Source organism: Idiotropiscis lumnitzeri, chromosome 9 (assembly GCF_059441095.1).
Source record: "Idiotropiscis lumnitzeri isolate Australia: NSW breed Sydney's pygmy pipehorse chromosome 9, RoL_Ilum_1.0, whole genome shotgun sequence".
Lineage (NCBI taxonomy): Eukaryota > Metazoa > Chordata > Actinopteri > Syngnathiformes > Syngnathidae > Idiotropiscis > Idiotropiscis lumnitzeri.
The window spans coordinates 20143155-20165228 of record NC_142399.1 but is presented as its reverse complement, the minus strand read 5'-3'; the positions used below and the strand labels follow the sequence as shown (position 1 = coordinate 20165228).

Below are 22074 nucleotides of genomic sequence, written 5' to 3'. Positions count from 1 at the left end.
TTTGGGAGGTTTGAGGCACAAAATGGCACCCCTGCAGTGAAAGCGGTTCCACATCAGGACGAAAGAGCACTCCTCCTGGACTCAACTGACGTGAGGAAGACCCTGAAAAGGGTCAACACACGGAAGGCCCCAGGCCCTGACAACATTCCAGGGCGGGTCCTTAGGGAGTGCGCCGATCAGCTGGCTTGTGTCCTAACAGACATTTTCAACACCTCGCTTGACCAAGCCACGGTACCATCATGTTTCAAGATTGCCACCATCATCCCAGTGCCAAAGAAACCCCAGATCTCATCATTGAACGACTACCGGCCCGTTGCACTGACTCCTGCCATAATGAAGTGCTTTGAGAGGCTGGTTAAGGAGCACATCACCTCCAGTCTCCCCTCCTCACTTGACCCCTTTCAGTTTGCCTACCGGACAAACCGCTCCACCGGGGATGCCATCTCCTCTGCTCTTCACCTGAGCCTGACACACCTAGAGGAGAAGAACACCCACGTGCGGATGCTGTTCCTGGACTTCAGTTCAGCATTCAACACCATCATCCCACAACTCCTGGTAGACAAACTGAGACTTCTGGGTTTCAACACCCCCCTGCGGAACTGGCTGCTGGACTTCCTCACTGACAGACCCCAGTCAGTGCGGCTTGGTCAGAACACCTCCAATGTCATCACCCTCAGCACGGGCTCCCCCCAAGGTTGTGTCCTGAGCCCCCTGCTGTTCACCCTGATGACACACGACTGCGTCCCTAGGTCAGCCACAAACCACATCGTGAAGTTTGCGGACGACACAACAGTAGTGGGCCTCATCAGGGACGACAACGACCTGGCCTACAGAGAGGAGGTGGAGCAGTTGGTGGGCTGGTGCAGAGTCAACAGCCTGGTCCTGAATGTTGACAAAACTAAAGAGATCATTGTCGACTTCAGGAAAAACCAGTCCAACCATGCCCCACTTCTCATCAACAACAAGGCTGTGGAGGTGGTCAGCAGCACCAAGTTCCTAGGGGTGCACATCACAGACAAACTCACCTGGTCTGTGAACACTGCATCACTGGTGAAGAGGGCACAGCAGCGCCTGTACTTCCTGCGGAGGATGAGGAGAGCCCACCTGCCCCCACCCACCCTCATCACATTCTACAGAAGCACCATAGAGAGCATCCTGACTAACTGTATCTCTGTGTGGTGTGGAGGCTGCAGTGCCTCCGACTGGAGTAGTGTGAGGAGGGTGGTGAGGACAGCAGAGAAAATCATCGGGACTTCTCTCCCCTCCATTCAGGACATTGGCCAGAAGCGCTGCCTATCCCGAGCCAAAAACATCATTAGGGACCCCTCTCACCCCCATCATGGACTGTTCACTCTGCTAGCCTCTGGGAAGAGGTACTGCAGTGTGCGGTGCAGGACCACCAGGTTCTGCAACAGCTTTGTCCCCCTAGCCATTAGACTGTTAAACGGTCAATCACACATATAGTAAGCCTACCCAGCTGTTACCCCCCCACTTGCGTGTTTGCACTCTACAAACTTTCTATTTTTTTGCACTGTTGTACATAAAATCCCTTTTCTAGATTCCTACTCAATACGACATATTTATATCTGTATATTTAAGGAAACTGTGCGGGTCAGATGTATCGACATTTCGTTCTGTATACATGTGTACAAGAATGACAATAAAGTATATCTGAATCTGAATCTGAATCTGAATATCAGCAAATGTGTACAATGATTTGTTGGCACATACACATGGTTAAATGCGGACAAAAATCCGTGGATGGGCGACCTGTAAAAACGGGACCTTTTCTTACAGGTGACGTTTGCTACAGTCCTGCCGCGGACGACTCGCAAATGCGTGTGCTGATTTGCAAATGCGTGTCAGGAGACTTGTGTGTGGCTCCGTAGCTACACATTCGGACCACATGGGGGCACTAATATTATACCAGCCCCGTACCACCAATATATACACCAATAACTTGGGGGGGCGTTCACTGCTATCCACCCATGGTCATGTACCATTTATTTGACATTATTTAAATTAAATTGGAATAAATGGAAGAATAAAGTGGAACTAATAAAATAAGAACCAATGATATAACCAGTGAAGCTAAAAAAAATGAATGAAGCTTCTCCACACCTGCTAATTGCCACATTAACTATACTTCGCTTTATTGCATTCAGTAAACACCATTTTTTAAAATTGATTCATTAACTTTTTATTTAGTAAACACTCACTGCACCAACCCAACCGGACTGCATCGGGTCATCTGTCTGCTACACCTGTAGACTACGAGAGTCCCCTTTTGGTCTTAATGTGGAGCTCCGGAGCCACACTCAAGTCTCCAGACACGCATTTGCAAATTGCCACACGCATTTGCGAGTCGTCCACGGCGAGACTGTAGCAACACCCAAAGGCAGGGGACGCTGAATGTTGGCATTTTGTGCTCTCAGCCTGTCAGGCGAATATGTGGAAATTTATAAAAAAGCAGCTCGCATACTTGCTTACATTTGTCAAAAGTTTTTTTTATTTTTGCGGTGCAAAAGCTTACAGCACCTGGTATTCCCAGGCGGTCTCCCATCCAAGTACTAACCAGGCCCGACCCTGCTTAGCTTCCGAGATCGGACGAGATCGGGCGTTCTCAGGGTAGTATGGCCGTAAGCGAGAATTCCTTTCAAAATTTTGCATTTTATACATGTTGTCTTTATTGTGGCAAATACTTCAATCCAAAAATACGTAACAAGAATCTGAAACTATAACCACAGTCACAAATGTGTCACAACAATCTACAATGCATGATTGAAGTCACAGATATATGACAAATATCAGCAAATGTGTACAATGATTTGTTGGCACATACACATGGTTAAATGCGGACAAAAATCCGTAGATGGGCGACCTGTAAAAACGGGACCTTTTCTTACAGGTGACGTTTGCTCCAGTCCTGCCGCGGACGACTCGCAAATGCGTGTGCTGATTTGCAAATGCGTGTCAGGAGACTTGTGTGTGGCTCCGTAGCTACACATTCGGACCACATGGGGGCACTAATATTATACCAGCCCCGTACCACCAATATATACACCAATAACTTGGGGGGGCGTTCACTGCTATCCACCCATGGTCATGTACCATTTATTTGACATTATTTAAATTAAATTGGAATAAATGGAAGAATAAAGTGGAACTAATAAAATAAGAACCAATGATATAACCAGTGAAGCTAAAAAAAATGAATGAAGCTTCTCCACACCTGCTAATTGCCACATTAACTATACTTCCCTTTATTGCATTCAGTAATGGTACTGAATTCCATTGCACTGTCTTCTTTATTTATCTAATTTATATATTTGTCTGTATTATTGTTGTATTGCACTGGAGAGGGGAGCCCTCTAATCTCGTTGCACACTTGAGTACAATGACAATAAAGGGATTTCTATTCTAAACACCATTTTTTAAAATTGATTCATTAACTTTTTATTTAGTAAACACTCACTGCACCAACCCAACCGGACTGCATCGGGTCATCTGTCTGCTACACCTGTAGACTACGAGAGTCCCCTTTTGGTCTTAATGTGGAGCTCCGGAGCCACAGTCAAGTCTCCAGACACGCATTTGCAAATTGCCACACGCATTTGCGAGTCGTCCACGGCGAGACTGTAGCAACACCCAAAGGCAGGGGACGCTGAATGTTGGCATTTTGTGCTCTCAGCCTGTCAGGCGAATATGTGGAAATTTATAAAAAAGCAGCTCGCATACTTGCTTACATTTGTCAAAAGTTTTTTTTATTTTTGCGGTGCAAAAGCTTACAGCACCTGGTATTCCCAGGCGGTCTCCCATCCAAGTACTAACCAGGCCCGACCCTGCTTAGCTTCCGAGATCGGACGAGATCGGGCGTTCTCAGGGTAGTATGGCCGTAAGCGAGAATTCCTTTCAAAATTTTGCATTTTATACATGTTGTCTTTATTGTGGCAAATACTTCAATCCAAAAATACGTAACAAGAATCTGAAACTATAACCACAGTCACAAATGTGTCACAACAATCTACAATGCATGATTGAAGTCACAGATATATGACAAATATACCAACAACCAACACCAGGGATATGTGGAAAGGCATTCAGGCCATCACCAGCTACAAGCCAACCACCCCCCCAGTGGGGGACACTGGCATGGACTTCCTGAATGACCTCAACAACTTCTTTGGGAGGTTTGAGGCACAAAATGGCACCCCTGCAGTGAAAGCGGTTCCACATCAGGACGAAAGAGCACTCCTCCTGGACTCAACTGACGTGAGGAAGACCCTGAAAAGGGTCAACACACGGAAGGCCCCAGGCCCTGACAACATTCCAGGGCGGGTCCTTAGGGAGTGCGCCGATCAGCTGGCTTGTGTCCTAAATGACATTTTCAACACCTCGCTTGACCAAGCCACGGTACCATCATGTTTCAAGATTGCCACCATCATCCCAGTGCCAAAGAAACCCCAGATCTCATCATTGAACGACTACCGGCCCGTTGCACTGACTCCTGCCATAATGAAGTGCTTTGAGAGGCTGGTTAAGGAGCACATCACCTCCAGTCTCCCCTCCTCACTTGACCCCTTTCAGTTTGCCTACCGGACAAACCGCTCCACCGGGGATGCCATCTCCTCTGCTCTTCACCTGAGCCTGACACACCTAGAGGAGAAGAACACCCACGTGCGGATGCTGTTCCTGGACTTCAGTTCAGCATTCAACACCATCATCCCACAACTCCTGGTAGACAAACTGAGACTTCTGGGCTTCAACACCCCCCTGCGGAACTGGCTGCTGGACTTCCTCACTGACAGACCCCAGTCAGTGCGGCTTGGTCAGAACACCTCCAATGTCATCACCCTCAGCACGGGCTCCCCCCAAGGTTGTGTCCTGAGCCCCCTGCTGTTCACCCTGATGACACACGACTGCGTCCCTAGGTCAGCCACAAACCACATCGTGAAGTTTGCGGACGACACAACAGTAGTGGGCCTCATCAGGGACGACAACGACCTGGCCTACAGAGAGGAGGTGGAGCAGTTGGTGGGCTGGTGCAGAGTCAACAGCCTGGTCCTGAATGTTGACAAAACTAAAGAGATCATTGTCGACTTCAGGAAAAACCAGTCCAACCATGCCCCACTTCTCATCAACAACAAGGCTGTGGAGGTGGTCAGCAGCACCAAGTTCCTAGGGGTGCACATCACAGACAAACTCACCTGGTCTGTGAACACTGCATCACTGGTGAAGAGGGCACAGCAGCGCCTGTACTTCCTGCGGAGGATGAGGAGAGCCCACCTGCCCCCACCCACCCTCATCACATTCTACAGAAGCACCATAGAGAGCATCCTGACTAACTGTATCTCTGTGTGGTGTGGAGGCTGCAGTGCCTCCGACTGGAGTAGTGTGAGGAGGGTGGTGAGGACAGCAGAGAAAATCATCGGGACTTCTCTCCCCTCCATTCAGGACATTGGCCAGAAGCGCTGCCTATCCCGAGCCAAAAACATCATTAGGGACCCCTCTCACCCCCATCATGGACTGTTCACTCTGCTAGCCTCTGGGAAGAGGTACTGCAGTGTGCGGTGCAGGACCACCAGGTTCTGCAACAGCTTTGTCCCCCTAGCCATTAGACTGTTAAACGGTCAATCACACATATAGTAAGCCTACCCAGCTGTTACCCCCCCACTTGCGTGTTTGCACTCTACAAACTTTCTATTTTTTTGCACTGTTGTACATAAAATCCCTTTTCTAGATTCCTACTCAATACGACATATTTATATCTGTATATTTAAGGAAACTGTGCGGGTCAGATGTATCGACATTTCGTTCTGTATACATGTGTACAAGAATGACAATAAAGTATATCTGAATCTGAATCTGAATCTGAATATCAGCAAATGTGTACAATGATTTGTTGGCACATACACATGGTTAAATGCGGACAAAAATCCGTGGATGGGCGACCTGTAAAAACGGGACCTTTTCTTACAGGTGACGTTTGCTACAGTCCTGCCGCGGACGACTCGCAAATGCGTGTGCTGATTTGCAAATGCGTGTCAGGAGACTTGTGTGTGGCTCCGTAGCTACACATTCGGACCACATGGGGGCACTAATATTATACCAGCCCCGTACCACCAATATATACACCAATAACTTGGGGGGGCGTTCACTGCTATCCACCCATGGTCATGTACCATTTATTTGACATTATTTAAATTAAATTGGAATAAATGGAAGAATAAAGTGGAACTAATAAAATAAGAACCAATGATATAACCAGTGAAGCTAAAAAAAATGAATGAAGCTTCTCCACACCTGCTAATTGCCACATTAACTATACTTCGCTTTATTGCATTCAGTAAACACCATTTTTTAAAATTGATTCATTAACTTTTTATTTAGTAAACACTCACTGCACCAACCCAACCGGACTGCATCGGGTCATCTGTCTGCTACACCTGTAGACTACGAGAGTCCCCTTTTGGTCTTAATGTGGAGCTCCGGAGCCACACTCAAGTCTCCAGACACGCATTTGCAAATTGCCACACGCATTTGCGAGTCGTCCACGGCGAGACTGTAGCAACACCCAAAGGCAGGGGACGCTGAATGTTGGCATTTTGTGCTCTCAGCCTGTCAGGCGAATATGTGGAAATTTATAAAAAAGCAGCTCGCATACTTGCTTACATTTGTCAAAAGTTTTTTTTATTTTTGCGGTGCAAAAGCTTACAGCACCTGGTATTCCCAGGCGGTCTCCCATCCAAGTACTAACCAGGCCCGACCCTGCTTAGCTTCCGAGATCGGACGAGATCGGGCGTTCTCAGGGTAGTATGGCCGTAAGCGAGAATTCCTTTCAAAATTTTGCATTTTATACATGTTGTCTTTATTGTGGCAAATACTTCAATCCAAAAATACGTAACAAGAATCTGAAACTATAACCACAGTCACAAATGTGTCACAACAATCTACAATGCATGATTGAAGTCACAGATATATGACAAATATCAGCAAATGTGTACAATGATTTGTTGGCACATACACATGGTTAAATGCGGACAAAAATCCGTGGATGGGCGACCTGTAAAAACGGGACCTTGTCTTACAGGTGACGTTTGCTACAGTCCTGCCGCGGACGACTCGCAAATACGTGTGCTGATTTGCAAATGCGTGTCAGGAGACTTGTGTGTGGCTCCGTAGCTACACATTCGGACCACATGGGGGCACTAATATTATACCAGCCCCGTACCACCAATATATACACCAATAACTTGGGGGGGCGTTCACTGCTATCCACCCATGGTCATGTACCATTTATTTGACATTATTTAAATTAAATTGGAATAAATGGAAGAATAAAGTGGAACTAATAAAATAAGAACCAATGATATAACCAGTGAAGCTAAAAAAAATGAATGAAGCTTCTCCACACCTGCTAATTGCCACATTAACTATACTTCCCTTTATTGCATTCAGTAAACACCATTTTTTAAAATTGATTCATTAACTTTTTATTTAGTAAACACTCACTGCACCAACCCAACCGGACTGCATCGGGTCATCTGTCTGCTACACCTGTAGACTACGAGAGTCCCCTTTTGGTCTTAATGTGGAGCTCCGGAGCCACACTCAAGTCTCCAGACACGCATTTGCAAATTGCCACACGCATTTGCGAGTCGTCCACGGCGAGACTGTAGCAACACCCAAAGGCAGGGGACGCTGAATGTTGGCATTTTGTGCTCTCAGCCTGTCAGGCGAATATGTGGAAATTTATAAAAAAGCAGCTCGCATACTTGCTTACATTTGTCAAAAGTTTTTTTTATTTTTGCGGTGCAAAAGCTTACAGCACCTGGTATTCCCAGGCGGTCTCCCATCCAAGTACTAACCAGGCCCGACCCTGCTTAGCTTCAGAGATCGGACGAGATCGGGCGTTCTCAGGGTAGTATGGCCGTAAGCGAGAATTCCTTTCAAAATTTTGCATTTTATACATGTTGTCTTTATTGTGGCAAATACTTCAATCCAAAAATACGTAACAAGAATCTGAAACTATAACCACAGTCACAAATGTGTCACAACAATCTACAATGCATGATTGAAGTCACAGATATATGACAAATATCAGCAAATGTGTACAATGATTTGTTGGCACATACACATGGTTAAATGCGGACAAAAATCCGTGGATGGGCGACCTGTAAAAACGGGACCTTTTCTTACAGGTGACGTTTGCTACAGTCCTGCCGCGGACGACTCGCAAATGCGTGTGCTGATTTGCAAATGCGTGTCAGGAGACTTGTGTGTGGCTCCGTAGCTACACATTCGGACCACATGGGGGCACTAATATTATACCAGCCCCGTACCACCAATATATACACCAATAACTTGGGGGGGCGTTCACTGCTATCCACCCATGGTCATGTACCATTTATTTGACATTATTTAAATTAAATTGGAATAAATGGAAGAATAAAGTGGAACTAATAAAATAAGAACCAATGATATAACCAGTGAAGCTAAAAAAAATGAATGAAGCTTCTCCACACCTGCTAATTGCCACATTAACTATACTTCCCTTTATTGCATTCAGTAAACACCATTTTTTTTAATTGATTCATTAACTTTTTATTTAGTAAACACTCACTGCACCAACCCAACCGGACTGCATCGGGTCATCTGTCTGCTACACCTGTAGACTACGAGAGTCCCCTTTTGGTCTTAATGTTGAGCTCCGGAGCCACACTCAAGTCTCCAGACACGCATTTGCAAATTGCCACACGCATTTGCGAGTCGTCCACGGCGAGACTGTAGCAACACCCAAAGGCAGGGGACGCTGAATGTTGGCATTTTGTGCTCTCAGCCTGTCAGGCGAATATGTGGAAATTTATAAAAAAGCAGCTCGCATACTTGCTTACATTTGTCAAAAGTTTTTTTTATTTTTGCGGTGCAAAAGCTTACAGCACCTGGTATTCCCAGGCGGTCTCCCATCCAAGTACTAACCAGGCCCGACCCTGCTTAGCTTCCGAGATCGGACGAGATCGGGCGTTCTCAGGGTAGTATGGCCGTAAGCGAGAATTCCTTTCAAAATTTTGCATTTTATACATGTTGTCTTTATTGTGGCAAATACTTCAATCCAAAAATACGTAACAAGAATCTGAAACTATAACCACAGTCACAAATGTGTCACAACAATCTACAATGCATGATTGAAGTCACAGATATATGACAAATATCAGCAAATGTGTACAATGATTTGTTGGCACATACACATGGTTAAATGCGGACAAAAATCCGTGGATGGGCGACCTGTAAAAACGGGACCTTTTCTTACAGGTGACGTTTGCTACAGTCCTGCCGCGGACGACTCGCAAATGCGTGTGCTGATTTGCAAATGCGTGTCAGGAGACTTGTGTGTGGCTCCGTAGCTACACATTCGGACCACATGGGGGCACTAATATTATACCAGCCCCGTACCACCAATATATACACCAATAACTTGGGGGGGCGTTCACTGCTATCCACCCATGGTCATGTACCATTTATTTGACATTATTTAAATTAAATTGGAATAAATGGAAGAATAAAGTGGAACTAATAAAATAAGAACCAATGATATAACCAGTGAAGCTAAAAAAAATGAATGAAGCTTCTCCACACCTGCTAATTGCCACATTAACTATACTTCCCTTTATTGCATTCAGTAAACACCATTTTTTAAAATTGATTCATTAACTTTTTATTTAGTAAACACTCACTGCACCAACCCAACCGGACTGCATCGGGTCATCTGTCTGCTACACCTGTAGACTACGAGAGTCCCCTTTTGGTCTTAATGTGGAGCTCCGGAGCCACACTCAAGTCTCCAGACACGCATTTGCAAATTGCCACACGCATTTGCGAGTCGTCCACGGCGAGACTGTAGCAACACCCAAAGGCAGGGGACGCTGAATGTTGGCATTTTGTGCTCTCAGCCTGTCAGGCGAATATGTGGAAATTTATAAAAAAGCAGCTCGCATACTTGCTTACATTTGTCAAAAGTTTTTTTTATTTTTGCGGTGCAAAAGCTTACAGCACCTGGTATTCCCAGGCGGTCTCCCATCCAAGTACTAACCAGGCCCGACCCTGCTTAGCTTCCGAGATCGGACAAGATCGGGCGTTCTCAGGGTAGTATGGCCGTAAGCGAGAATTCCTTTCAAAATTTTGCATTTTATACATGTTGTCTTTATTGTGGCAAATACTTCAATCCAAAAATACGTAACAAGAATCTGAAACTATAACCACAGTCACAAATGTGTCACAACAATCTACAATGCATGATTGAAGTCACAGATATATGACAAATATCAGCAAATGTGTACAATGATTTGTTGGCACATACACATGGTTAAATGCGGACAAAAATCCGTGGATGGGCGACCTGTAAAAACGGGACCTTTTCTTACAGGTGACGTTTGCTACAGTCCTGCCGCGGACGACTCGCAAATGCGTGTGCTGATTTGCAAATGCGTGTCAGGAGACTTGTGTGTGGCTCCGTAGCTACACATTCGGACCACATGGGGGCACTAATATTATACCAGCCCCGTACCACCAATATATACACCAATAACTTGGGGGGGCGTTCACTGCTATCCACCCATGGTCATGTACCATTTATTTGACATTATTTAAATTAAATTGGAATAAATGGAAGAATAAAGTGGAACTAATAAAATAAGAACCAATGATATAACCAGTGAAGCTAAAAAAAATGAATGAAGCTTCTCCACACCTGCTAATTGCCACATTAACTATACTTCCCTTTATTGCATTCAGTAAACACCATTTTTTAAAATTGATTCATTAACTTTTTATTTAGTAAACACTCACTGCACCAACCCAACCGGACTGCATCGGGTCATCTGTCTGCTACACCTGTAGACTACGAGAGTCCCCTTTTGGTCTTAATGTGGAGCTCCGGAGCCACACTCAAGTCTCCAGACACGCATTTGCAAATTGCCACACGCATTTGCGAGTCGTCCACGGCGAGACTGTAGCAACACCCAAAGGCAGGGGACGCTGAATGTTGGCATTTTGTGCTCTCAGCCTGTCAGGCGAATATGTGGAAATTTATAAAAAAGCAGCTCGCATACTTGCTTACATTTGTCAAAAGTTTTTTTTATTTTTGCGGTGCAAAAGCTTACAGCACCTGGTATTCCCAGGCGGTCTCCCATCCAAGTACTAACCAGGCCCGACCCTGCTTAGCTTCCGAGATCAGACGAGATCGGGCGTTCTCAGGGTAGTATGGCCGTAAGCGAGAATTCCTCTCAAAATTTTGCATTTTATACATGTTGTCTTTATTGTGGCAAATACTTCAATCCAAAAATACGTAACAAGAATCTGAAACTATAACCACAGTCACAAATGTGTCACAACAATCTACAATGCATGATTGAAGTCACAGATATATGACAAATATCAGCAAATGTGTACAATGATTTGTTGGCACATACACATGGTTAAATGCGGACAAAAATCCGTAGATGGGCGACCTGTAAAAACGGGACCTTTTCTTACAGGTGACGTTTGCTACAGTCCTGCTGCGGACGACTCGCAAATGCGTGTGCTATAAAAAAGCAGCTCGCATACTTGCTTACATTTGTCAAAAGTTTTTTTTATTTTTGCGGTGCAAAAGCTTACAGCACCTGGTATTCCCAGGCGGTCTCCCATCCAAGTACTAACCAGGCCCGACCCTGCTTAGCTTCAGAGATCGGACGAGATCGGGCGTTCTCAGGGTAGTATGGCCGTAAGCGAGAATTCCTTTCAAAATTTTGCATTTTATACATGTTGTCTTTATTGTGGCAAATACTTCAATCCAAAAATACGTAACAAGAATCTGAAACTATAACCACAGTCACAAATGTGTCACAACAATCTACAATGCATGATTGAAGTCACAGATATATGACAAATATCAGCAAATGTGTACAATGATTTGTTGGCACATACACATGGTTAAATGCGGACAAAAATCCGTGGATGGGCGACCTGTAAAAACGGGACCTTTTCTTACAGGTGACGTTTGCTACAGTCCTGCCGCGGACGACTCGCAAATGCGTGTGCTGATTTGCAAATGCGTGTCAGGAGACTTGTGTGTGGCTCCGTAGCTACACATTCGGACCACATGGGGGCACTAATATTATACCAGCCCCGTACCACCAATATATACACCAATAACTTGGGGGGGCGTTCACTGCTATCCACCCATGGTCATGTACCATTTATTTGACATTATTTAAATTAAATTGGAATAAATGGAAGAATAAAGTGGAACTAATAAAATAAGAACCAATGATATAACCAGTGAAGCTAAAAAAAATGAATGAAGCTTCTCCACACCTGCTAATTGCCACATTAACTATACTTCCCTTTATTGCATTCAGTAAACACCATTTTTTTTAATTGATTCATTAACTTTTTATTTAGTAAACACTCACTGCACCAACCCAACCGGACTGCATCGGGTCATCTGTCTGCTACACCTGTAGACTACGAGAGTCCCCTTTTGGTCTTAATGTTGAGCTCCGGAGCCACACTCAAGTCTCCAGACACGCATTTGCAAATTGCCACACGCATTTGCGAGTCGTCCACGGCGAGACTGTAGCAACACCCAAAGGCAGGGGACGCTGAATGTTGGCATTTTGTGCTCTCAGCCTGTCAGGCGAATATGTGGAAATTTATAAAAAAGCAGCTCGCATACTTGCTTACATTTGTCAAAAGTTTTTTTTATTTTTGCGGTGCAAAAGCTTACAGCACCTGGTATTCCCAGGCGGTCTCCCATCCAAGTACTAACCAGGCCCGACCCTGCTTAGCTTCCGAGATCGGACGAGATCGGGCGTTCTCAGGGTAGTATGGCCGTAAGCGAGAATTCCTTTCAAAATTTTGCATTTTATACATGTTGTCTTTATTGTGGCAAATACTTCAATCCAAAAATACGTAACAAGAATCTGAAACTATAACCACAGTCACAAATGTGTCACAACAATCTACAATGCATGATTGAAGTCACAGATATATGACAAATATACCAACAACCAACACCAGGGATATGTGGAAAGGCATTCAGGCCATCACCAGCTACAAGCCAACCACCCCCCCAGTGGGGGACACTGGCATGGACTTCCTGAATGACCTCAACAACTTCTTTGGGAGGTTTGAGGCACAAAATGGCACCCCTGCAGTGAAAGCGGTTCCACATCAGGACGAAAGAGCACTCCTCCTGGACTCAACTGACGTGAGGAAGACCCTGAAAAGGGTCAACACACGGAAGGCCCCAGGCCCTGACAACATTCCAGGGCGGGTCCTTAGGGAGTGCGCCGATCAGCTGGCTTGTGTCCTAACAGACATTTTCAACACCTCGCTTGACCAAGCCACGGTACCATCATGTTTCAAGATTGCCACCATCATCCCAGTGCCAAAGAAACCCCAGATCTCATCATTGAACGACTACCGGCCCGTTGCACTGACTCCTGCCATAATGAAGTGCTTTGAGAGGCTGGTTAAGGAGCACATCACCTCCAGTCTCCCCTCCTCACTTGACCCCTTTCAGTTTGCCTACCGGACAAACCGCTCCACCGGGGATGCCATCTCCTCTGCTCTTCACCTGAGCTTGACACACCTAGAGGAGAAGAACACCCACGTGCGGATGCTGTTCCTGGACTTCAGTTCAGCATTCAACACCATCATCCCACAACTCCTGGTAGACAAACTGAGACTTCTGGGCTTCAACACCCCCCTGCGGAACTGGCTGCTGGACTTCCTCACTGACAGACCCCAGTCAGTGCGGCTTGGTCAGAACACCTCCAATGTCATCACCCTCAGCACGGGCTCCCCCCAAGGTTGTGTCCTGAGCCCCCTGCTGTTCACCCTGATGACACACGACTGCGTCCCTAGGTCAGCCACAAACCACATCGTGAAGTTTGCGGACGACACAACAGTAGTGGGCCTCATCAGGGACGACAACGACCTGGCCTACAGAGAGGAGGTGGAGCAGTTGGTGGGCTGGTGCAGAGTCAACAGCCTGGTCCTGAATGTTGACAAAACTAAAGAGATCATTGTCGACTTCAGGAAAAACCAGTCCAACCATGCCCCACTTCTCATCAACAACAAGGCTGTGGAGGTGGTCAGCAGCACCAAGTTCCTAGGGGTGCACATCACAGACAAACTCACCTGGTCTGTGAACACTGCATCACTGGTGAAGAGGGCACAGCAGCGCCTGTACTTCCTGCGGAGGATGAGGAGAGCCCACCTGCCCCCACCCACCCTCATCACATTCTACAGAAGCACCATAGAGAGCATCCTGACTAACTGTATCTCTGTGTGGTGTGGAGGCTGCAGTGCCTCCGACTGGAGTAGTGTGAGGAGGGTGGTGAGGACAGCAGAGAAAATCATCGGGACTTCTCTCCCCTCCATTCAGGACATTGGCCAGAAGCGCTGCCTATCCCGAGCCAAAAACATCATTAGGGACCCCTCTCACCCCCATCATGGACTGTTCACTCTGCTAGCCTCTGGGAAGAGGTACTGCAGTGTGCGGTGCAGGACCACCAGGTTCTGCAACAGCTTTGTCCCCCTAGCCATTAGACTGTTAAACGGTCAATCACACATATAGTAAGCCTACCCAGCTGTTACCCCCCCACTTGCGTGTTTGCACTCTACAAACTTTCTATTTTTTTGCACTGTTGTACATAAAATCCCTTTTCTAGATTCCTACTCAATACGACATATTTATATCTGTATATTTAAGGAAACTGTGCGGGTCAGATGTATCGACATTTCGTTCTGTATACATGTGTACAAGAATGACAATAAAGTATATCTGAATCTGAATCTGAATCTGAATATCAGCAAATGTGTACAATGATTTGTTGGCACATACACATGGTTAAATGCGGACAAAAATCCGTAGATGGGCGACCTGTAAAAACGGGACCTTTTCTTACAGGTGACGTTTGCTACAGTCCTGCCGCGGACGACTCGCAAATGCGTGTGCTGATTTGCAAATGCGTGTCAGGAGACTTGTGTGTGGCTCCGTAGCTACACATTCGGACCACATGGGGGCACTAATATTATACCAGCCCCGTACCACCAATATATACACCAATAACTTGGGGGGGCGTTCACTGCTATCCACCCATGGTCATGTACCATTTATTTGACATTATTTAAATTAAATTGGAATAAATGGAAGAATAAAGTGGAACTAATAAAATAAGAACCAATGATATAACCAGTGAAGCTAAAAAAAATGAATGAAGCTTCTCCACACCTGCTAATTGCCACATTAACTATACTTCCCTTTATTGCATTCAGTAAACACCATTTTTTAAAATTGATTCATTAACTTTTTATTTAGTAAACACTCACTGCACCAACCCAACCGGACTGCATCGGGTCATCTGTCTGCTACACCTGTAGACTACGAGAGTCCCCTTTTGGTCTTAATGTGGAGCTCCGGAGCCACACTCAAGTCTCCAGACACGCATTTGCAAATTGCCACACGCATTTGCGAGTCGTCCACGGCGAGACTGTAGCAACACCCAAAGGCAGGGGACGCTGAATGTTGGCATTTTGTGCTCTCAGCCTGCCAGGCGAATATGTGGGAATTTATAAAAAAGCAGCTCGCATACTTGCTTACATTTGTCAAAAGTTTTTTTTATTTTTGCGGTGCAAAAGCTTACAGCACCTGGTATTCCCAGGCGGTCTCCCATCCAAGTACTAACCAGGCCCGACCCTGCTTAGCTTCCGAGATCGGACGAGATCGGGCGTTCTCAGGGTAGTATGGCCGTAAGCGAGAATTCCTTTCAAAATTTTGCATTTTATACATGTTGTCTTTATTGTGGCAAATACTTCAATCCAAAAATACGTAACAAGAATCTGAAACTATAACCACAGTCACAAATGTGTCACAACAATCTACAATGCATGATTGAAGTCACAGATATATGACAAATATCAGCAAATGTGTACAATGATTTGTTGGCACATACACATGGTTAAATGCGGACAAAAATCCGTAGATGGGCGACCTGTAAAAACGGGACCTTTTCTTACAGGTGACGTTTGCTACAGTCCTGCCGCGGACTACTCGCAAATGCGTGTGCTGATTTACAAATGCGTGTCAGGAGACTTGTGTGTGGCTCCGTAGCTACACGTTCGGAACACATGGGGGCACTAATATTATACCAGGCGCGTACCACCAATATATCCACCAATAACAAGGGGTGGCGTTCACTCCGATCCACCCATGGTCATGTACCATTTATTTGACATTATTTAAATTAAATTGGAATAAATGGAAGAATAAAGTGGAACTAATAAAATAAAAACAAATGATATAACCAGTGAAGCTAAAAAAAAATGAATGAAGCTTCTCTAACCTGCTAATTTCCACATTAACTAAACTTCCCTTTATTGCATTCAGTAAACACCATTTTTTAAAATTGATTCATTAACTTTTTATTTAGTAAACACTCACTGCACCAACCCAACCGGACTGCATCGGGTCATCTGTCTGCTACACCTGTAGACTACGAGAGTCCCCTTTTGGTCTTAATGTGGAGCTCCGGTGATAAAATCCATGGTCATGTGGCATCATAGGATTATACCTTGATGCCCAGTCGCAGAAGAAGAATAATTCTGATATGTAGACAACTTCTCTCGTTAGCCAACTGGCGTAGTATATTTCAGCAACACACACGAACTGCTCTTCTCCAGAGCCAAAAGCAGAGAGAGAGAAATAAGGCTTGAACACCTGCCTAACATCGCATCGTCTGTTAGCGACAGCACCCCTTGTGGCAAATAAGCACATTACAGTTACAAGCAGTCATTCAATAACACTCAACACTCCCACTTATGAATGATTTGTATACTGTACAACTTTCAAAAAGACATAAAAAAAAACAAATAACATGACATTTGAATGTCAATTATTTACATGCCAAGGAAATGTTTTAATCTGCCTAGATCCTTCATTTTAAACTTGATGGAGAGCATGCTCTTCACTTGTTCTAATCCACTTGTGTTATTGGCTGCAATAATAAGGTCATCCACCCAGATAATTATCACTTTCCCTTCTACTTTCGACTCCTTTGTGTATACACAGTGGTCTGCTGGGTTCTGGATGAATTTGTTCTCGGTTAGGTATTTGTGAAGTAATAAATTCCAATTACGTCCAGATTGCTTTAGGACTTCTCCAGCTTACACACTAGCCCATGTCTTCCTTTCTCATAACCCTCAGGTTGTTCCATGTATATTTCTCTATCAATGGGGGCGTGCAAATATGCTGTTTTTATGTCCATTTGGTGTAAGATTAAGTCATCCTTGGCAGCCTTTTGCATTCCTACCCGTACACTAGTCAGATTCGCTGTCGGTGAGAATGTTTCACCATAGTCTATTCCTGCTCTCTGGCTATATCCCTTAACCACAAACCTGGCCTTGTACATCTCACGTCCATCACTGTTTTCCTTGATTGAATAGACCCACTTTCCTCCCACTGTCTCCCGGCCTTCTGGCAATTTAGTCAAAGTAAAAGTTTGGATGTCCTCTAAGGACTTCATCTCCTCATCCATTGCTTTCTTCCATCTTTCTGACTCAGTTGATGTCATGACCTCTTTAAAGTTTTGGGGAATATTACACATTACTCGGTAGCAGTAGTCTATACTCATGAGTGTACTGTACTCCTCCTCACTGCTGTCTTGACTATAATCTTTTAGATAACCCGGTGGTCTATGTGTCAAGGTTGAGGAAGGTGAGGACCCAAACGCAGGGAAGCCAGGCAGGGGTAACTTAAAGGGCATTTATTAAACAGAAAACTAAGGCAAACAAGGAACTTGGAAAAACTTAACGACAGGAAACCAACTACAGGGAGAGGCGACAGGAACTGGCAACAGGCACAGGCAACCGGGACAAGCGACAGGGACAAGCGACACTTAAAATGACAATGAACCAACAAGAACTGAAAGCAACCAGGGAACTAAATACACACAAATTGACGAGACAACGAGGAGCACCTGGACAAGACATGGAGGGTTGGAAGGACCGGATTGGTTAACACTAGGGCTTGGGTAAACGAGCACAGGTGGACACAATAGACAAGACGAGACAAGACACATGAACAAGGCCAAAACATGAAACCAAATACTAAACCAAAAATAACAAATACAAATCATGACAGTACTCCCCCCTTAATGGACGGATCCCAGACGTCCCAAACACAAACAAAAGAAAATTGTCCAAAATCAGGGTGGGCGGAAGGGGGCCAGGAGGCGGGACCGCAGTCCGCAATCAAGGCTGGTCAGGCGGGCGTCCAGGAGGCCAGACCAGCGAGTCTAGTCGTGGCCCATCAGGCGGGCGTCCGGGAGGCCAGACCAACGAGTCTAGCCGTGGCCCTTCAGGCGGGCGGACATTGCAGCCGCATGGAGTGTCGCGCCGAGGGCAAGACGAAAGGCGGCTGCGGGGTCGGGTGGCGCCGAGGCAGAGACGAGACGCGGCGGCGGGTCGTCGGCCATCGTCGAGTCAGGCACTTGGAGCGGCGGCCGGTCGTCGAGCCCCGCCGAGACAGGAACGTGGAGCGGCGGCTGGTCGTCGAACCCCGCCGAGACAGGAACGTGGAGCGCCGGCCGGTCGTCGAGCCCCGCCGAGACAGGAACGTGGAGCGGCGGCCGGTCGTCGAACGCCGCCGAGACTGGAACGTGGAGCGGCGGCTGGTCGTCGAACCCCGCAGAGACAGGAACGTGGAGAGCGGCGGCTGGTCGTCGAACCCCGCCGAGACAGGAACGTGGAGTGGCGGCTGGTCGTCGAACCCCGCCGAGACAGGAACGTGGAGCGGCGGCCGGTGGTCGAACGCCACCGAGACTGGAATGTGGAGCGGTGGCTGGCCGTCGAACCCCGCCGAGACAGGCACCGGGAGCGGCGGCGCTTCATCGGGCGCCGCTGTGGCAGAGACGAGAAGCGACGGCGGGTCGTCATCCACCGCCCAGGCAGGAAACTGGAGCGCCGGTGGATCGTCGAGTCCCGCCGAAAAAGGAGCTTGGGGCGACGGCGGAGCGTCGAGCACCGCCGAGGCAGCGACGGGAAGCGAGGCGTGTCCTCGGGCGCCGCCCGGACAGGGAATTGGGGTGGCGGCGGGCCGTATGGCACCGCCGAGGCAGGGATTTGGAGTGGCGGCGGGCCGGGCGTACCAGAGGCCGGGACTTGGAGCGGCAGCAGGCCGGGCGCAGCGGGGACAGGGACTGGTGGCGGACGCAGAACGTGCTCCGCCGGAACAGGGACTTGTGGCGGACGCAGGACGTGCTCCGCCGGAACAGGGACTTGTGGCGGACGCAGGACGTGTTCCGCCGGAACAGGGACTTGTGGCGGACGCAGGACGTGCTCCGCCGGAACAGGGACTGGTGGCGGACGCAGGATGTGCTCCGCCATAACAGGGACTGGTGGCGGACGCAGGGCGTGCTCCGCCGGAACAGGGACTTGTGGCGGACGCAGGGCGTGCTCCGCCGGACCAGGGACTTGTGGCGGACGCAGGGCGTGCTCCGCCGGAACAGGGACTGGTGGCGGACGCAGAACGTGCTACGCCGGAATAGGGACTTGTGGCGGACGCAGGACGTGCTCCGCCAGAACAGGGACTTGTGGCGGACGCAGAACGTGCTCCGCCAGAACAGGGACTTGCGGCGGACGCGTCGCGTGCTCCGCCGGAACAGGGACTGGTGGCGGACGCAGGGCGTGCTCCGCCGGAACAGGGACTTGTGGCGGACGCAGGACGTGCTCCGCCGGAACAGGGACTTGTGGCGGACGCAGGACGTGCTCCGCCGGAACAGGGACTTGTGGCGGACGCAGGACGTGCTCCGTCGGAACAGAGACTTGTGGCGGACGCAGAACGTGCTCCGCCAGAACAGGGACTTGTGGCGGACGCGTGGCGTGCTCCGCCAGAACAGGGACTTGTGGCGGACGCAGGACGTGCTCCGCCGGAACAGGGACTTGTGGCGGACGCAGGACGTGCTCCGCCGGAACAGGGACTTGTGGCGGACACAGGACGTGCTCCGCCGGAACAGGGACTTGTGGCGGACGCCGGGCGTGCTCCGCCGGAACAGGGACTTGTGGCGGACGCAGGACGTGCTCCGCCGGAACAGGGACTTGTGGCGGACGCAGGGCGTGCTCCGCCGGAACAGGGACTTGTGGCGGACGCAGGGCGTGCTCCGCCGGAACAGGGACTTGTGGCGGACGCAGGGCGTGCTCCGCCGGAACAGGGACTTGGGGCGGACGCAGGGCGTGCTCCGCCGGAACAGGGACTTGTGGCGGACGCAGGGCGTTCTCCGCCGGAACAGGGACTTGTGGCGGACGCAGGACGTGCTCCGCCGGAACAGGGACTTGTGGCGGACGCAGGACGTGCTCCGCCGGAACAGGGACTTGTGGCGGACGCAGGACGTGCTCCGCCGGAACAGGGACTTGTGGCGGACGCAGGGCATGCTCCGCCGGAACAGGGACTGGTGGCGGACGCAGGGCATGCTCCGCCGGAACAGGGACTGGTGGCGGACGCAGGGCGTGCTCCGCCGGAACAGGGACTTGTGGCGGACGCAGGGCGTGCTCCGCCGGAACAGGGACTTGTGGCGGACGCAGGGCGTGCTCCGCCGGAACAGGGACTTGTGGCGGACGCAGGGCGTGCTCCGCCGGAACAGGGACTGGTGGCGGACGCAGGACGTGCTCCGCCGGAATAGGGACTTGTGGCGGACGCAGAACGTGCTCCGCCAGAACAGGGACTTGTGGCGGACGCAGAACGTGCTCCGCCAGAACAGGGACTTGCGGCGGACGCGTCGCGTGCTCCGCCGGAACAGGGACTGGTGGCGGACGCAGGGCGTGCTCCGCCGGAACAGGGACTTGTGGCGGACGCAGGACGTGCTCCGCCGGAACAGGGACTTGTGGCGGACGCAGGACGTGCTCCGCCGGAACAGGGACTTGTGGCGGACGCAGGACGTGCTCCGCTGGAACAGGGAATTGAAGCACTGGCGAGGCGCCGGAACGGGGGTCAGCAGCTCTCGGGAGGTCAGAACGGGCCCCAGCAGCTCGGGGGGAACCGGGACGGGGCTTATCAGCTGGCGGGGAGCCGGAACGGGGCTCATCCGCTGGCGGGGAGCCGGAACGGGGATCATCCGCTGGCGGGGAGCCGGAACGGGGCTCAGCAGCTGGCGGGGAGCCGAGACGGGGCTCATCAGCTGTCGAGGAGCCGGGACGAGGCTCAGCAGCTGGGGAGGAGCCGGAACAGGGTTCAGCAGCTGACGGTGAGCAGGAGTGGGACTCTGGTGGCTGCGTGGGATGCTGCAGCTGGCGAGGAGCCGGAATGGGACGCTGCAGCTGGCGAGGAGCCGGAACAGGAGGCTCCAGCTGGCGAGGAGCCGGGACAGGACGCTGCAGCTGGCGAGGAGCCGGGACGGGACGCTGCAGCTGGTGAGGAGCCGGGACGGGACGCTGCAGCTGGCGAGGAGCCGGGACGGGACGCTGCAGCTGGCGAGGGGCCGGGACGGGAGGCTGCAGCTGGCGAGGAGCCGGGTCGGGGACCTGATCCCTATCAGCCTGCCGCCATAGGGATTCAGGGGAACGGGAGACGCGAAGGACACGAGGGACCGGGACTACAGGGGCTGGTGAACGTGAGCTATGAGACGCAAGGGGGACGTGACAAGGTGCGGAAACCGACAGTGGACGAGGTGAACGACGTGGCCGTGATTTACGTGACTTTCGTGATTTAGGGCGTGGTGAACGACGCGAGGTAACGTGGGAGGTGGTCTCAAAAGGGTCAAAAGAAAAAGGGGACAGAAATTGTTCGGGGGGAGGAAAGTGACTGGACCTAACAGAAACCGGGTCGCGCTGGGCATCTAAAAGGTTGTATATATATTCAAAATCATACTCATGATCCGAGTCAACTAAAACGTGAGGGGGTGAAATAGCAGGGTGCTCAAAATCATCTTCAAAATCAGAATCGATGATACGGTGGGGAGGTTCGACAGGTGGGTAGTCATTATCGTGATCGTGGAACGAAGGGGGAAAAACAGACATAGAACGAAAAAAGGAACC

General features: G+C 49.2%; 10 non-coding genes across 10 annotated transcripts; all 10 read right to left on the bottom strand.

Moving 5' to 3' along the window:
• Nucleotides 1-2526: 2526 nt before the first annotated feature.
• LOC148330832 (5S ribosomal RNA) lies at nt 2527-2645 on the bottom strand. The gene has a single exon (XR_015845495.1). It is a non-coding gene; the product is annotated as a 5S ribosomal RNA (ribosomal RNA).
• Nucleotides 2646-3782: 1137 nt separating this feature from the next.
• On the bottom strand, nt 3783-3901 carry LOC148330831 (5S ribosomal RNA). Its single transcript, XR_015845485.1, has one exon. It is a non-coding gene; the product is annotated as a 5S ribosomal RNA (ribosomal RNA).
• A 2807-nt stretch (nt 3902-6708) lies between these two features.
• LOC148330830 (5S ribosomal RNA) lies at nt 6709-6827 on the bottom strand. The gene has a single exon (XR_015845474.1). It is a non-coding gene; the product is annotated as a 5S ribosomal RNA (ribosomal RNA).
• A 992-nt stretch (nt 6828-7819) lies between these two features.
• On the bottom strand, nt 7820-7938 carry LOC148330829 (5S ribosomal RNA). The gene has a single exon (XR_015845464.1). It is a non-coding gene; the product is annotated as a 5S ribosomal RNA (ribosomal RNA).
• A 992-nt stretch (nt 7939-8930) lies between these two features.
• LOC148330828 (5S ribosomal RNA) lies at nt 8931-9049 on the bottom strand. Its single transcript, XR_015845463.1, has one exon. It is a non-coding gene; the product is annotated as a 5S ribosomal RNA (ribosomal RNA).
• Nucleotides 9050-10041: 992 nt separating this feature from the next.
• On the bottom strand, nt 10042-10160 carry LOC148330827 (5S ribosomal RNA). Its single transcript, XR_015845423.1, has one exon. It is a non-coding gene; the product is annotated as a 5S ribosomal RNA (ribosomal RNA).
• A 992-nt stretch (nt 10161-11152) lies between these two features.
• On the bottom strand, nt 11153-11271 carry LOC148330826 (5S ribosomal RNA). Its single transcript, XR_015845375.1, has one exon. It is a non-coding gene; the product is annotated as a 5S ribosomal RNA (ribosomal RNA).
• Nucleotides 11272-11648: 377 nt separating this feature from the next.
• On the bottom strand, nt 11649-11767 carry LOC148330825 (5S ribosomal RNA). The gene has a single exon (XR_015845462.1). It is a non-coding gene; the product is annotated as a 5S ribosomal RNA (ribosomal RNA).
• Nucleotides 11768-12759: 992 nt separating this feature from the next.
• LOC148330824 (5S ribosomal RNA) lies at nt 12760-12878 on the bottom strand. Its single transcript, XR_015845452.1, has one exon. It is a non-coding gene; the product is annotated as a 5S ribosomal RNA (ribosomal RNA).
• Nucleotides 12879-15685: 2807 nt separating this feature from the next.
• LOC148330823 (5S ribosomal RNA) lies at nt 15686-15804 on the bottom strand. Its single transcript, XR_015845441.1, has one exon. It is a non-coding gene; the product is annotated as a 5S ribosomal RNA (ribosomal RNA).
• Nucleotides 15805-22074: the final 6270 nt, after the last annotated feature.